This window comes from Gadus chalcogrammus, chromosome 4 (assembly GCF_026213295.1).
Source record: "Gadus chalcogrammus isolate NIFS_2021 chromosome 4, NIFS_Gcha_1.0, whole genome shotgun sequence".
Lineage (NCBI taxonomy): Eukaryota > Metazoa > Chordata > Actinopteri > Gadiformes > Gadidae > Gadus > Gadus chalcogrammus.
This window is the reverse complement of record NC_079415.1, coordinates 27,450,501-27,453,344: the sequence shown is the minus strand read 5'-3', so window position 1 is coordinate 27,453,344 and position 2,844 is coordinate 27,450,501.

Genomic DNA, 2,844 nt, shown 5'->3' with positions numbered 1-2,844 from the left:
TGTATGGAGGTAGATTTGTGTCTTTATTATGCAATCAAAAATAATAGGTTTGAGAGCAAAACTTTCCACACTGCAATCAAAAAATAGGTTTGAGAGCAAAACTTTCCACACTGCAATCAAAAAATAGATTTGAGAGCAAAACTATCGACACTGCAATCAAAAAAATGTTTTATTGCAAGATAAATTAATGTGATAAAAAAATATTAATGGGAATCCAAAAGTTTTGTTTGCAAACCCAAAAGTTTTGTTTGCAAATCCAAAAGTTTTGTTTGCGAATCCAAAAGTTTTGTTTGCGAATCAAAAAGCTTTGTTTGCGAATCCTAAAGTTTTGCTTGCGAATCCAAAAGCTTTGCTTGCTGTTGAGCTGAATCTCGTGGGCGGGACCTACGCCGAAAGATGTAAGACACGTCTCTATTGGCCAGTCTCGATCGGAGTGACAGCTTGGCAACATCTGAAAAGCCTCTGCCCCCCGACCGCCTCCAGAAGCAGATTGTCGGCCTGACGGACAGGGTGTTTGTTTGTTTCTCCCAATCCGCGGCGGCGGTCAACAACATCGCCCTGCTCTCCTCTGCCATGGTCTCCTTGTCGGCTGACAGGGAGGCCTACGGAATTTTCAGGGCGCGCAAGCGCGCGCACGGGACAAGCCCATAAGGCGAAGCCTAGACGGCGTAGCCTACATGAAATAGAACTCCCTCTCTCGTTATTAACTGTGGATGTTGCCAAGCTGTCACTGCGATCGAGACTGGCCAATAGAGACGTGTCTTACATCTTTCGGCGTAGGTCCCGCCCACGAGATTCAGCTCAACAGCAAGCAAAGCTTTTGGATTCGCAAGCAAAACTTTAGGATTCGCAAACAAAGCTTTTTGATTCGCAAACAAAACTTTTGGATTCGCAAACAAAACTTTTGGATTTGCAAACAAAACTTTTGGGTTTGCAAACAAAACTTTTGGATTCCCATTAATATTTTTTTTATCACATTAATTTATCTTGCAATAAAACATTTTTTGATTGCAGTGTCGATAGTTTTGCTCTCAAATCTATTTTTTGATTGCAGTGTGGACAATTTTGCTCTCAAACCTATTTTTTTATTGCAGTGTGGAAAGTTTTGCTCTCAAACCTATTATTTTTGATTGCATAATAAAGACACAAATCTACCTCCATAGAAATGTATGTCATAATTGCTTCCTCATCATCGTTTCCTCTTTAACGTAGGCTACAACACAGACAACTTCACTGATCGCTCGCCAACTGGTTCGGACCACTAGCTTTGGCGCCAATTGCTGGTCGTAACAAGTAGTCTGAGTGAGCGACCATGGTCAGTCGACCCAGATCACTGAATTGGCTACTACAACCCTTTCTCTTCTCAGGTGTTGTGCAGCATTGGTATGCACTCCCTGTCGTGAAATGCACTTTTATTGGGAAAAACAAAACAAATAGGTTACGATAAGGCAAATGGGGACATGCAATTAAAACAAGGACTGAGCACACAACTTAATTGAAATGATTGAGGTTTATATGGTTGATATTATTTATGTGATTCTCAAATCAATAATAAGAACTTCTGGGTGAATCTCTTTTTTCCTATAGTGAGGTGCTCCATAGTTTTGTTTTTTGTCCTTTCTGTTCAATGTCTCACACCTCAAGAGATCGATTTAGTTCGAGAATAACATATTGTATTTCCCCTCTCTAAAACGCAACTCTTCTAAAGAGCGAGAATCAAGGATGATCTCTTCTTCTCTTCTATTACCTAAAAAAAAGAATCGCGGTGGGACATGTTCACGACAGGTGCATATCACAGCCCAAAACCGAGCTGGCCAGCACACAAACACATACACCCACACACACACACACACACCACACACACACACACACACACACACACACACACCACACACACACACACACACACACACACACACACACACCACACACACACACACATACACACTATTCGCCTTGTACACTTTAATCACCAGGGGGGGCCCACTCACATCACATGGTACAATACTGTCACCACAGCCAATCTGTCCCTCCTTTACTTATAAGCTGAGACCGGGGTCGTGAAACATCCCTTTCATGGACGCTCCCTGCAGAAATCCTCACATCAATCAACCCCCAAACCCTAACCCTAATAACCCTCCAATGACGTATTTAATTCCAGTCATGGTGGCTCAGAGAGCATGGGCAGTAGACGGTCTGAGGCTCAGCATGCGGCCCCACAGTGTAGGCCTTTAACAGCTTCAGAGGAAGATGCTGGGTGGTGTCTGCCCTGCAGCCAAGTCAAGCACTAATGTCATAGTATTGCAATAAGACAATATGAAGGAACACCGGTAAGGGCTTGTCAAACTCAATGGCTGGGTGGAGTTAGGTGTCATCTAGGCAGAAAGATCCAACATGTCTGGAAAAGTAGATCCTATCCTGCTGAATCATTGTACAGAAAGCAGTTAAAATTGTCGCCAAATCAGGGCTATTGCTCTAATTGCTCTGATTAAGTTATATTGTTGAATTCAAACAACAATCTAACTTGTTGAGTGCCCAGAAACCAACCAATAGGATGAGAGAAGGTGCATCTAATCCCTTGTTTTGATAACCCGAGCCGAATGCCTGAGGCCTACAGTTTCGGCCAATATCTTGACTCCACATCTCCAGCAGTGACGGTGAGGCCCTGAGAGCTCGGCACACCGCCGCCTCTCACACGCAGCGGCCTGCAACACGAACGGTCGTTCCACACCTCACTCGGAGCTCCCTGTGAATCGCTATGGACTTCCGATGGCCAAATTAGGAGTTAGCAAGGTGAAGAGAAACGCCGCAATACAAAGAAAAAAAATCACGTCTGGAGGGATC